Source organism: Lichenostomus cassidix, unplaced genomic scaffold, assembly GCF_008360975.1.
Source record: "Lichenostomus cassidix isolate B80296 unplaced genomic scaffold, HeHo_3.0 HiC_scaffold_530, whole genome shotgun sequence".
Lineage (NCBI taxonomy): Eukaryota > Metazoa > Chordata > Aves > Passeriformes > Meliphagidae > Lichenostomus > Lichenostomus cassidix.
Window position 1 is genome coordinate 13,090 of NW_028147991.1, and position 13,439 is coordinate 26,528.

At 49.3% G+C, this 13,439-nt stretch overlaps 1 long non-coding RNA gene across 1 annotated transcript in view; it reads left to right on the forward strand.

Annotated features, from left to right (window-relative positions):
* Positions 1 to 1,091: 1,091 nt before the first annotated feature.
* LOC146420438 (uncharacterized) overlaps positions 1,092 to 13,439 on the forward strand; it is a 62,890-nt gene continuing 50,542 nt past the window's right edge. The window contains exon 1 of the long non-coding RNA XR_014849145.1: positions 1,092 to 1,327. This is a non-coding gene — a long non-coding RNA (uncharacterized LOC146420438). The remainder of the gene's footprint in view (positions 1,328 to 13,439) is intronic.

A 13,439-nucleotide genomic window follows, 5' to 3' on the forward strand; every position in this document is an offset into this window, starting at 1 on the left:
ATGACTGTTAAAAAGCGCAGAGCGATGGAAAAGTGGTTTTTCGCCGTTTGGAAGTGCTCATGTTTTATTAAAGCTGAGATTCCTGGAGCTTTGTGGCCAGAAACACACCACCCTCTTTATTCGTGGAGATAAACCTCCATTACTTCCTGTGAAAAACTCTCTAATTCCCTCAAAGTTGTCAGATTGTGTGTTTTGGGGTGGGATTTGATTCCCATAGATATGAATGCCGTTCACGGAGCTCCTAATGTATAAAATTAGAGTGCATAAGCAGAGGACTGAACTCGTGTGACGTGGCTTTGTTGGGAGAAGATGCTGGCACTGTTACTTGCCTTTTCCCCTCGTCTTTATTTCTTCATTGCTTCCCCCCCCTCTATTGCTTCAGTTACCATCTGTTGCATTCTATGTTTGGTACTTGTTGCCGATTTCTACATAGCTTCTCTGACTTAACAACATGTAACCGCTGGTGCTGCTCATGCCAGCCTGCCAGCTTGGATCTAGATGTTATTTTGTAACAAACTCCAAACCATAGTGGTATTTAGTATCTGCTGATCAGTTACCAAAAGGGGGTTTTTCTACCCCCTTTTGCCAGGAGGCACCTGAACGTCTCTAAGGGGTCAGTGGCAACCATTGTGTCCACATCTCTATACGGCCTGGAGCATGACTGAGCTCCATGGCGGCATCCTCATGGGGTTCTTGCGGGATACACAGCACTGCATGGACTGACTGAGCTCCATGGGGACACTGACAGGGTTTTAGGGGGACACAGAGGGCTGCACGCCCACAGGGCCGGGCTGCAGCTGCCCTTCGAGGTAGCGTCGGGCGCTGACAACATGGCGGCTCCTCCCTGAGGGGAGCAGAGGGCGTGAGGGACAGCGGGGCGCGCGCCTGCCTTTTAGGCGGGAAAAAGAGCTCGGGCGCGGCGCGCGTGCGCAGTGCGGGGGGAGCCGAGCTGGGGGAAGCTTCGGCTATTCCCGGCAGGTTCCGGAGGCGAGAGTCTCGCTGCTCCCCGCCCTCAACCATTCGCCTATCTCCGCCCCCGCTTCGCCTATCTCCGCCCCCGCTTCGGCTATCTCCGCCCTCCTTCGTTAAGTTCCGCCGCCACTTCGGCAACTTCCGCCGGTTCGGTCGGAAATGGCCGAAGACGTGCGAGATCCAGCGGTTTAAGGGGAGAAGACCGGCCGGCTTCTCGGAATAAACCAACTGTGTCCGGCCCGTGGGGGGGGGGAGCAGGGGAGGACGGACGGAGCGGGAAGACGAGGCAGCGGCTATGGCTCCCCCCCCAGCCACTCGCGGCTCCGCCGGGAGGGCGAAGTGAGGGCGCCGAGAGGTAGGAGCGGACCGTACCACGCACGGGGAGAGGGGGAGGAAGGTGGGAGAGCGGTAACACCCCCCCAGAACCCCCCCCGCGTCAGCCCGTGGGGCCGGGTGAGGCGGGAATGGTACAGTCCGGGGGAAGCCCCCTGGAGTGGCGGTGTGGGGGGGCTGGGCTGGAGCGTCCCTGAGGGGCAGGAGGGGGCGCGGGGTCCCTGAGGGCCGGGGGAGCTCTGAGCGGGGGTCCCTCAGGGCTGTGAGGGCTGCGAGAGGGGTCCTTCGGGGCTGGGGGGGCTGTGAGCGTGGGGGAGCGGTGAAAGGGGTCCCTCGGGGCTGGGGGGGCTGCGAGCGGGGGTCCGTGAGGGCTGGGGGGGATCTGAGGGAATCCCTTAGGGCTGGGGAGAGCTGTGAGCGGGGGTCCCTCAGGGCTAGGACACGGGGGGGGACAGGGGTGAGGCGTCTGTGAGGGGGTCCCTCTGGGATGGGGGTTTGTGAGGGTGTCCCTCAGGGCTGAGGGCATAGTGGGGACAGGTTCCTGAGGGGTGAGGGGTCTGTGAGGGGGTCCCTCAGGGCTGGGGCCACGGTGGGGACAGGTTACTGAGGGGTCCATGAGGGGTGTCCCTCAGGGATGGGGTTTGTGAGGGGCTGCTCAGGGCTGGGGGCACGGTGGGGACAGGGGTGAGGGGGTCCCTCAGGGCTGGGGGCACGGTGGGGACAGGGGTGAGGGGTTTGTGAGGGGTATCCCTCAGGGATGGGGGTTTGTGAGGGGGTCCCCTCCAAGGATGGGGGCACGGTGGGGACAGGTTCCTGAGGGGTCTGTGGGAGGGGTCCCTCAGGGATGGGGTTTGTAAGGGGGTCCCTCAGGGCTGGGGACACGGTGGGGACAGGGGTGAGGGGTTTGTGAGGGGGTCCCTCAGGGATGGGGTTTGTGAGGGGGTCCCTCAGGGCTGGGGACAGGTTCCTGAGGGGTGAGGGGTCTGTGAGGGGTATCCCTCAGGGATGGGGGTTTGTGAGGGGGTCCCTCAGGGCTGGGGACACGGTGGGGAGGCTCCCTCAGGGCAGGGAGTTCCTTCAGCGCTGGTGAGGCTGTGAAGGCAGTCCCTCACCTCACAGCGTGACAGGCATTCTGGGGATGTCACACTACAAGGGGGACCCCCACAAGTCTGAAGGGGCTGTGAGAGGGTCCCTCACAGCATGAGGGGCGTTGTGGGGGTCTCAGAGAGCGAGGACACTGCGGAGGGGTGGGGACAGCCCCACAGCCTTGTGGGGACCCTCATGGCAGGAGGCCTGTGATGGCAGGTGATGCCCTCAGGTGTGGCTGACAGGCTTCAGCCTTCCTGCCTGTCCTCCCTCCTGCATCCCTCAAGGGTCCTGAGACCCCCTTGTCCCACCTGTGGATCCCCAGCGTTTTAGGGGCTGTCACATCCCCCGAGGCAGTGCCTGAGTTGTGGTTCTTGCTGGGGCTCTGCCTTTGAGGTGGTGAGGACAGCAAGGATGAGGCTGCCCTCGCACTGGGCTTCCCAGCGTGGCTGGTATTGCACTCCTGTGAGTTATTTGCTGAAGCTGAGGTTCGTGTTATTCTTTTTTCCCAGCTGTTTTCCCCACGTGAGGTCTCTTCTTGCTCAAAAAAAACCTCGGGGTCTTTACCAAAAATTGTACCAGTGTGGTGATAATAACTTACTGCCAGCAGCCTAATGCCCTGTTACGCTGGTCCAAACCCAAACAATCTGGAGCCTGAAGGGGCTGGAAATGGTTCAAGTGGTATTAAGGATTCACAGAGGTGCTGAGAAGCACTTTAGATACGCCGTTCTGTTGCTGTGTGTGTGTTAAAATCCAAACACTGAGAGAGCCTCAGTGACCAGTTGGTGACCTCTTGCTGCCTTTGCGTGAGTCTGATAGATTGCAGGTGTTGATATCGTGATATGATAACTTGGCTTTGAAACGTCTGGGTTTCTCATGCTGCGAGCCTCACATGTGTGTGAAGGAGATTAAATAACTTTGTTTCCTGAGAGGAGTGTCACATGCAGGTGATTATCTTAGATATTTCTGTTCTCATGGAGAAATCTATGATATCCAAGATAGTAACATCTTGGAACGTGGGTTGTCGGGTTTTATCAAGTACTGAGTAATCTTCAGCTCGTTTCTATGCAGGAATAGCATCAGAAATGAACCACAGACTGATTATGTGATGATGGGGAGAGAGATTCATCTCCCCCTGACAAATCCCTTAACATCATGTACCATCTGAGAACCCAGTTGTTACATGCAGCGTTATCTGTATCCACTCAGGGCTTTGGGATGCCTCTTCTTTTCCATTCCTCCTTCCAGAAATCAGAGTTTGCACGGATTCAGCTCAGAGTTCAGGGATTCTGGAGCGGGGGTAATTCACTGTCCTCAATGAGCAAATTTTTCCAGCAGTTCAGCTGTGGTACAGCGAGTTCTTGAACTTCTTGATGTCTTGTTGCAGAAGGGAAGTCCAAAGCAGTGTTCTGGAATTCTCTGATTTTTTTCAAGTGGGGACTGTTAGCTCTCATGTTTGTTTACACGTGACGATGGATTTTGGCAGTTGTCAAGTCAGAGCAAAAGCAGCAAATGCAGGGAACAAGAAAAACATGATTGTTGAATTGCCTTCACTTAGGCTGTGTCTCAACGATACACTGCAATACTGGAGGGTTGTTTGTGTGCTGTTCAGATGGGCTGGGAAAGATCATCATCATCATCATCTTCCCTTGCATATTTGTGGATCTCTGGGAGTATTGAGCTGATGAGTTGGATGTTGTTGATGCATTCCCAAGTTTTGTTTGCTTATGGGGAGCCAGAGCCCTTCCTGAGCTTGCTTTCCATGACTATTAATTCTTGACATGCCATAACACCTTCAGCTTAAGTTTTTAAGAGTTTGCTTCTCTTCTTCTGGCCGTATTTGTTCTTTTTCCCTTCCAGTCTTTGTTGCCTGATTATTTTTTTTCCCCTTGCTCTTTGCCTCCAATCACCTCTCCCAGCTGCCTGTTTTCCCAGGGCATTCCTGCTGCTGCCCACAGTAATGTTTTCACCAGGCTGGGAATTGCAGCTAACCACAGATGTTACCTGTTTGATGCCAAGATCACGGCAGCCCTTTGTGAATTGGTTCCTGGTCCAGAGACAGTTTTTCTGCTTTGGAAACCCCACAGAAACAGTGACCTGGGAGGGACCTCATGGTCATTGGCTCCTGCCTCCTCATCACCAGAGATTTTTCCTGTTATCTGTGCTAAATACCTCTGTTTTTTGAGAAGGAGCAGACTGTGAACATTTTGAAGCAGCTCCTAACGCTGGGATTTTAACTCAGGGTGGGATATTTAGTGTTACTCATAACAATCACAACCCAGAGTGGAATTCCTATGTCTTAACCACCCAGCATGCAAAATACTGGGGTTTTTTGTTTGTTTTCATGTGAAAAAGGCAAGTGTAACTCGTAGGCATGTTTAGATACATCCCTCTGTGCTGAAAAGTCATTTATTTCTGCTCCTGTGTGCCTTGGCAGTGGGGAAAGCATTCCCATGGGATTTGGGGGATGCAGAATTGTCTCCTACAACCCGTGCTGACACAGGCTGTGCTTCCTGGGCTAAATCTAGCACGAGTATGAGCTGCAGTGGTGTGTCTGCAATTTAGACAAATCCTCAAAAGCAGAGTTTTCTTCTCGGAGAGCACTCGAAAGTGCTGTTTACCGGGGCTTGTCGTGGTTGAGTTTGGCTCCTGCAGCGCAGCCGGCTGCTCGTCACATGCAAATCGTGGTGGTGGATGCTGCCTGAGAAGAGGTGCAAAGCCAGTTTGAGGTTTTGGGGTTTGTTTAGGAAGGATAAAGGCAGAAGCATGTGCAGCTCCGTGGCTTGCAGCTCATCGATCCCCGGGCTGCCTGGGCGTAGGAAGCTGGCCCACCACGTAAATTGATGTTATTACAGCACTTGCAGGGCCAGTTTTGAAGTGCAAATTGAAATCCCGTTTCTGTGAAGTCACTGCTGTTTGTTAATTGATGCCTGTTACCGGCAGGAGCAGTTTAGAGGTCTGACTAATCCATCTGGGATGAAAGAGGGCAGGGTTAGGTTAGATTTTAGGAAGGAATTCTTCCCTGGGAGGGTGCTGAGGCTCTGGAATAGAATCCACAGAGAAGCTGTGGCTGCCCCATCCCTGGAGGCATCCAGGGCCAGGCTGGATGGGGCTTGGAGCAATCTGGGATAGTGGAAAATGTCCCTGAACACGGCAGGGTGTGGGATGGGATGATCTTTAAGGTCTCTTCCAACCCAAACCATTCTGGGATTTGATGATCTGTCCTGCTAATTGGTTGTAAATGGATAATGGTTTCTCAGGGCTGTGTTGACATAACCAATAACACTGCAAAGTGGCCTGTCCCTCATGGATAAAAAAGGGTGAAATACAGAAAATTGTGATTTATAAATCAATCAAATCAATCCTTTATGGTTTTTTTGGGTGGGACAGAACCTTAAACCTCCAACCCAGCAGTTAATCTGTAGGTACTAATGGACATAAGGAGTATTTTGAAGCATGTATTCTTAATGAGTCTCAGAATTTCTGCTCTTACACTCAGTCTCTTAAATGGCTGGAATCTTGTTGCCTGGAGCTAGGGGTTTGAGTTTTCTCTGCTATCCTCTGCCCTCCCCGTGAATTTTTGTGCATTAAGAAAATGTGCCACTTTGCTAATGCAAATGCCTGCCCGAGAGTAGTATCAGAACATGGGATTCCAAGAAACACTTCCAAGTTTCTTCTAATAGAAAATGTTAATAACACTTCCCAGTGCACAAGTAATATTTTTATTCCCCTACTTTGTACAGTGTCCAGCTGGTTGGTCTTTTATCTGCCTTGTCTCATAAAATGCTTTCTTTTATGGTTCAGAATACTTCCAGGTACCTTCTCATCTGATCTTAATCTCAGGGACAGTGACAGTGCAGGTGGCCTGAGGTTTGTTTTCCTTCCTGTTGTGCCTGAAGTGTGGATTCCAACATCTGCCTCTGGATGAGCTGTCTTCCTGTTTGGTGCTATCCTTCAGTGTAAAAAAGTCATCTCAAATCTGTGCTGTGATATTGGACATCGGTGGATTCAGCTGGAAATGAGTTCTATTTGTGTAAAGGCCACAGTGCCTTTCCACAGAGCAGGAAATGCATTGCTCTCTGTGTTGCATTCCTCAAGGAACCCTTGTTGACAGGTTGGGTACTTTGTAAACCTTGTAAAAAATGATGAATTCAAGTTTGGACTCTTAATGTGGAAACTGGCATCTCTGCTCATAAAAGCAATACAGTCAAAACCACCCAACATCCTCCATTATGTTTTCCCATCAGCACATCTCCATTTCCAACGGGAAGAGAAGCTTTCCTTTTCCCCATCCCATATGCACCCCACCTTCTGGGCCCGGATTTGATGGAATTGAGCACGTCACTGAACGTGGGAAAGGCTTTTTCTTTTTATCTTTTCATTTTTATCTTTTCCACCCGTGATGCAGCGCCTCCGCATCGCACGTACCGCAGGAGCACATCGGGCAGGGACTCATCCCCATCTTTGAGTGTTTCTATTACAGGCACGAGGAAGTCATTATGCTGCAGGTCTGCTCTGTGTAGGCACTTCGTGGGAAGTGATGTGTTGTGGATTGTGTTGGTGTGGAGTGGAGGATATGCTGTGGAGTGCTGCTGATGCCTGGAAAAGGTTGGCATGGAAGCGTTGGAGCTTGTGACAAGAAGAAGCTGCCAAACAAGTGGGGAGCCTCGGAGTTGAGAGCAGAATGTATTGAGCAATGCTGGCAGCTGCTTTTTTAAGGGGTCTGTAAAGTCTGAGCAGAAATGGGAATTCCTGAATTCCCTACCAGAGCCTTTCTGTCTGCAGAGGGAGACTTGTGAGGGTCTGCAACCTCTGATAGAAGTGCAGTAGGGACATCAAAGCTGTGATGTGTAACCAGAAGTCAGGACAGTATTATCCTGTCTTCCTCATTTAGAGGTAATTTGCAGGCCATGGGATACAGGATCCCATTGACTCCCAGAAATGCATTGTGTATCTTATAATACATGTCAGGAAACAGGTTAACATCGTTCTCAGATAATTAATAAAGATAGCACCTCCATAGCAAATAGGAAGGAAAAAAACAACCCATTGCATGGTGAGCTAAGATACTTCTTTCCTTAGGCATCTCTCCTGGGAAGACCTCGGTGCTTGTAAATGAATCTGCCGCCTACCTTGTGTACCTTCATTTTAATGTGGGGATTGAGGAGGAGCCAGCTATCGGAAAAACAGCCAGAGATGGATGCCTTGGAAAGGTGCCACTAATTACTGTGGCGTCTGACAATTAGCTGTTAAGCCTTTCCTTGCGAAGTTCTCAACCCCGAATCAAAAACAAGGACCTGGAGAAAGGGGAGAACTGTCCTTGTGGTGATCTTGTAGGGTGGTTGTTAAAAGCAGAAGGTGGAGTTGATTCTGAGTTGATTCTTCCAGCAGAGCAGGTCGGGTTTGATGGACCCAGAAACATTTTTGGTTTTTTGCTGCTGGGCTCTGTTGTAGTCTGCAAACTTCTTACACTTCTACCTCTGAAACAATGTTGAGGCTGCCTTTCTTCACGGGCAAAGCTGTAAATCAGCAACATCTACCAAATGTCACTGTTGATGCTAATCTGAGAATTTTTAACAAAAATCACGACGTAATAAAAAAAGATTGTAAGAAATCTCGCAGTTGGTTTCTCGCATTTGCCTCCAGGGTCTCCTGGCTCAGTTTTTACTTTGTGGCGATGATGAATAGCACCGAGCCTTTTGCAAGTGTCTCAAGGGTGCAGTTAGTTAGGAGTAACGATTGAGCGCCGAGCTGAAAGGTATCTCAAGGTTTTTGTACAGAAGCTGATTTCCTCCCACCCCTCAGGAATCAGACCTGGTCTTTCTCTGGAAAATCCTTTTACATTGCTGGGACAATGATGATTTTGATTAGAAAGGCCAAGCTGCAGTGTTATTTCTCCCTTGCCAAACGAGATGTTGGGGAAGATGTTTTTGCATCCGCTGAGTGTTTTCCCGAGCTTATGTTTCAGGTGACATCGCTCAGGTGGCAATGCCAGGAGCACTTCAGGGGTAGTTTATACCAGCACGACCCAGGCTTTGCACTGCCTTGTGTCTCTATAATTCCCCTGCCTCGGAAGGAGTGACCTGGAATCTCCAGACAGATCTGGCGTCTGTTTCCATGTGCATCTGTGATCTCTGCTGCGTGTGCTGACACGCGAGCCCTGGGTTACAGCAGCTCTCTCTGGGACACAAAGTGGCAGCTGCTTCACAAACGCAATGGAGCGAGTGGTATAAAAAGAACCAAAGCGAATTTCCTCTTCTCAAAACTGATTAAAGCAGGAGCAGTGTTGGGAATGTTTCTTGTGAGCTCAGTGCTCCTCTGCAGGGGAGTCTCGCTGAGATACTTTGCTGTCCCTGTTCCTATTCTTAGCCTGTTTACCAAAAGCTGTTGTATGTGCATCGAGACCTCCCTGTTCAGGCTGTTTGTGTGTTTATGTGGAGCCTTTTGAGGAGAGAGTGGATTATATCCAAGCTTTTCTGTCACCTCCTCCTGCTTCTGTGCTTTAGAGGTGCTCAGGAAATACAGGTTAGCGTTTCCATAGTATCTGAGTGTAGCTCAGCTCCTCTGTGATGCAGGGAAGTACTGCCTAGTACTTGTTGACACTGACCTTTGAATTTGAGATTTGTGACACGGTTGAACTGATTTCACAGCGTGCTGCTAGAAGGGGTGGCCTTGGTCCCTCTCCCTCTCTCAGCTCTGCAGTCCCTGTCTTTCAGATGATGCCTCGGTGAAGTGATTCAGTTTGAAAATGCAACAGCAAACTGCTCGAGTGAGTTTTGGCAGGAGGTGTGGGGAGTCCCACCTAGCAGGAGGGAGCACTAGGCAAGGGCTGGTGCCCTGGGAGGTTTCATGCTGGAGTGTTCTTGGAGGGGAATCGGAGAACAGTTGAAATTGGAAAAGCCCTTGGAGATCATCGAGTCCAACCATCCCTCAGCACTGCCAAGGCCACCACTGACCCATGTCCCCAAGTGCCACAGCCACATGGCTTTTAAATCCTTTCAGGAATGGTGACTCCACCGCTGCCTTGGGCAGCTGTGGCAGGGCTGGACAGCTCTTTAAGTGAACAAATTCCTCTTAATATCCATCCTGACCCTCCCCTGGCACAGCTTGAGGTCGTTTCCTCTTATCCTGTCCCTGTCCCATGGCAATGACAGGAGTGGCTGAGCACGGCAGAGCCTGGGCAGGTGACAAATGGGCAGTGGGACAGTGACACAGCCACTCTGCTGTGTGAGGGATGTGCCCCAGCACCCTCTGATCTTCCCTGCAGCCCCAGAGTGTGCTGAGGAGCAAGGAGGGTGATTTAATGAAGCGCAGGGACTCGCTCTAAACCAACACGCTGAATGGACAGGAATAGTTGGCTGTTGTAGATGACTGTGAAGGTCACCAGAATCAGATGCTCATTTTTCAGCTCCTCGTTGCTGCTGGGTGCAGCAGAGCTTTGTGCTGACACAGGCAGTTCCTCTCAATGGGGCTGGAGTGGCACTGAAAAAAGAAAATGCCACGTTTTGAAGGCTCTTGGTAGCAAGACAACTGGAAAAATGTATATTGGGTACCAATTTTTCAGACTTTGGGGCTTCTTTTCGTTGCCTGACTTTTTATTCTGAGGTCTTCTTGCTACGACTTCTGCTTTTCTGTTATGAGAAGTGAAATTAATAATCTCCCTTACTTCCCATCCCTGGAAGGAATGTCTTCATCGTGGCCCAAGCTGCAGATGAGGCCTGTTTTGGGAACTGTGTTTTGCAAATGCAGAGGGAGAGGAAGAGGAAACAGTTTCCAATTCTCTTTGAAAAGCAGTTTTAATGGTTCCTTGGTATTCATGTAATTATTTAATCGGCTATGTGATCCCTGGGATTATTATTCTTTCCAGGTAATAACTGGAGCAGTAAAGTTATCTGGTAAATTGAAAGGAAAAAAGAATTGGCATATGTTGTTTGCAGTGCTGCATTTTAGTAATTGTTTGCAATGACCTTTTGGAATCTCAGAGAGAAAATTTGTTTGCTTGACTTTCTCCCAGATCAGCTCCTGGCAATCTTGATATGGAGCAAAATTGAGTTGTTTTGGGGTTTTTTAATTACATTCTGACAGCAAAGCCTGTGTGTGTTACAGTTGTGGCTTTTTTAAAGGTTAAGCTCTATTTGACAGGACTTCCACAGATGTAGTTTTCTGAAACTTTTTGGTTTGGTTGTTTGCTTGAGTTTTTTTAAGCCAGAATTGCTTATCCTGGGTATTAATACAAAATAAATCTTTATTTATTTTTTTCTCAATCTAAGGAGAAAATTCAATCTATATTTTTGAATGTCTAGAGACATGATGATGAAAGGTCTCTGGGTTTCTTGGTTTTAGTTGTGGTTTTTGGTTTGGTTTTGTGTTGTTTTGTTTATTTGGGTTTTTTGTTTGCTTTTTTGGTTCCCCCCGCTTTTTTAGCTTTAGAGATTGTAATGTGATTAGATCATGGAACCTTGCCAGGTTTAGAGAAAGAGAAAATAATATGTATGTTTTTCAAACAAAGTTTTAGCAGAGCTCTTGTGAAATCTGGTTCCTTGATGGCACTGGGTTGTGGTCAGAGCCCACTGTGGGTTTGGTTTGTAGGAAAATGTCCAATTTACTCCACACCACCTCTGTCTGTGTGAAACCTGCTCTTCTCAGGGATGAAACCAACGCTCCTTCCTTTTTCCCTTTCGAAAATTCTGGCATTTTTCCTCTCTAAAATCCGACACCTCCCGAGAGCGAAGGGTCAGAAAAACACATTGTGCGAAATCTCTCGGCATTCAAGTAAAGAGTTTTCACACGAGAGCCCATTGCTCTGTGTGTTTTCTGAAGCTGCACTTGGAGAGGCTGTGAGAGCCTGCTCCTTCAAGCACACCAAAGAAAACTCTGTCAAAGCTGTGCCAAGGAGCAGGTGCTGCGAAATTCGAGTTCTGCCAAGTTTGGGAGAAAATTGCACTGATGGAGATCTGCGTCTCTCAAGGGAAAAGAAGTCTCCAGAATGAGTGTCCAAGCTGGAACGAGGTAACAGATGCCAAAAATATGTCCAGTGGCTGAGTTTGCAGCTGAGGCAGTTTCCCTTCCTCTCAGTCTGAGCCCTCAAGGCAGTGTGGTGTCCCAAAGGACCAAAACTGAGAGTTTTTTGCATAGGTGACAGAAATTACTATAAGAATTAAATGGGACTTAACCACAGTGATCTGGAGCTGAGTGAGCAGCAGCCTGTGTCATTTCAGCCTCCTCATCAGGCTGGTTTTGCACATCCCAACTTGAAAAAGTACTCTTTTTTCCTCCTTGGATCTGAATAGACAAACCTGAGGGGCTCCGTATTTCCTGCTAAATTCCAGATAAGATCTTCTACTGTTTGAACTTGCAAAGCAGTTTAGGTGTGTGCTTCCCTGCTCGAAGGGCTCCTGCAAAAAGCTTGATCCACCCCTTCATTTAGTTGAGTCTGTTTGGAACGAATAATGTTCCTCAAGCTGTGAATACAAGAATGGTTTGGCTTTAAAAAAAAAAAAATTAAAAAAAGCCTCCCCTGCAAACAGATGATGTCATGCCCAAGCTCCATGTTTAAACAGTAGCTAATTTGCCAGGGGATAAACCAGGGTGAAATCTGTCAGGCTTTCTAATTTCCCACATTCACCAGAGCTTTGTTCTTTTTGCTTTCAAATGCAGGGTGCGTTTGTGTGTCCACACCGTGTGGTTTCCTTCAGCCTCTGCAGCCAAAGAGTTTGTCCAGGGGCAAGAGAAAATGTTGCTGTAAACCTTTTGTTGCTATAAACCTGGATATGCATCTTTTTGTTTTTTAACTTTGCGACTGAATTAAACTCCCGAGCCGTCCCTTTGATGAGCTGCAGCGCAGGGTTTATTCTGAATTTGGATCTTGGCTCTTTGCACGTTCTTTCGGCCAAGCAAGATTCACTCTGCAAGGTCCCCGGGGCGCTGCTGGGTGGGAGACTCCTTGTTCTGCAGCTGGTTTGGGCTGCCTGGGGATTGTTTACTCGGTGTTTGCACTCTCCTCTCCCAGCCTGTTTCGTACAAAACAAGGAACACTTCGTTTTCACACATTAAAAAAAAAAAAAAAGACATGAGCAGCTTTCTCTGCTGGTGGCAGCTCTGATCCGTGTAATGCTTTGTGTCTGCTGACAGGAGGGGACTTTGGCTGGGTGTGGAAGAGGGAGGTTTGGATCAACACTCCCCTCCTCCTCCCTGGGATGGTCTGTTTATTGGAATTTTTCACTGACCTATTCCTTTAATCCCCAATTTTGGCACCATTTCCCAGGGCTCATGTAAGCACAGGACTTTGCCAGCCAGCAGGATGAGCACACAACAGGGTTAGAGAGATCCAGGAGCTGCAGTGTCAGCCTGTGCTGATGGAGGAGGAAAGATGTGACATGAGAAATTGAAGTGACACTTGAAGGAATTGCTTCCATCTTCTCTGGCTTTTTAGATCAAAAAACAAAAAAATGCCCTTCTTCAAACTTGGAGCGGCTTCATCTCAAAACCTGCCACAATCTGGGGCAAACCCATTTCTTGGGGATGTCATTAACCAGCCTGGCATGTGGGGTGGTTTCAGCAGTTTTTCTTCCTCTAAGCAGAAAGCTCCGAGGGCGACTCGTGCTGACGCTGCTGAAGCTGGGGCTGGAGCTGTTGCTCTGGAAAACAAAAAACTCGGGGAGGAATCACATCTGTGACTCACAGCATCGAGATCTGCTGGGATGTGCTGCTCTCAAACAGCTGCATTTCAGCAGCTCCCAAAAATCGAGTGCGGGGTGGGAAGCTGAGGCGCTGTCCTGCAGCTGATGGTTTGTTTTTTCCGTGGTTGAAAACGAAGAGTTGAGGGCCGCTTGGAGTTTGTGGTGAAGCTGTGCTCGATCTGTTCTGTTTATTATGATTTTATTCCCCACACTCTGCTCGCTGGTTTGACTCCTTCCTCTTTGGCATTGTTTTCGCATCAATCCTTTTCCTCAGAATTTCCCTGCTCCCTGCCAGCTGTGGAGCAGCTGGGAAGAGACAGGAAAACACGAACTGCTCTGAAGAGCTGCTCAGAGGGGCACAGCTTGGCC